Raw genomic sequence first — 376 nt, forward strand, 5'->3', positions numbered from 1 at the left:
TCAACCATTATTTTGACAGGCATGAAAGAACAATACACTGAACAGAGGGATGTAATTTCCCCTCGGTTTCTCGGTTACTTTTAATTTCGACGTGAGTCTGTATCACGGGGAGCGAAAAGACCGCAGTCATGTTACCAATTCACGACTTTATAAAATTGAGAAAGAAAACATGTGGTTTGTTTTAATAAATAGCAAGTTGCTAATTTTGAAATCTGTTCATATAGGGTTATATATGCTAACGCAGTAGTGGATGATATTTTGCAGTAATTGTTGAAACTGAGTGAGGGAGGATGCGTCTGAAAGGCCACCTGGTTTGCATTACTACTTCACTTAGGCGTAAATTATTTATCCTGCCTAATGGAAGTATGGTGTTTTC

At 37.8% G+C, this 376-nt stretch overlaps 1 protein-coding gene across 1 annotated transcript in view; it reads left to right on the forward strand.

Moving 5' to 3' along the window:
* Positions 1-376, forward strand: part of LOC119589524 — a 46,835-nt gene that overhangs the window by 26,811 nt on the left and 19,648 nt on the right.

This window comes from Penaeus monodon, chromosome 25 (assembly GCF_015228065.2).
Source record: "Penaeus monodon isolate SGIC_2016 chromosome 25, NSTDA_Pmon_1, whole genome shotgun sequence".
Lineage (NCBI taxonomy): Eukaryota > Metazoa > Arthropoda > Malacostraca > Decapoda > Penaeidae > Penaeus > Penaeus monodon.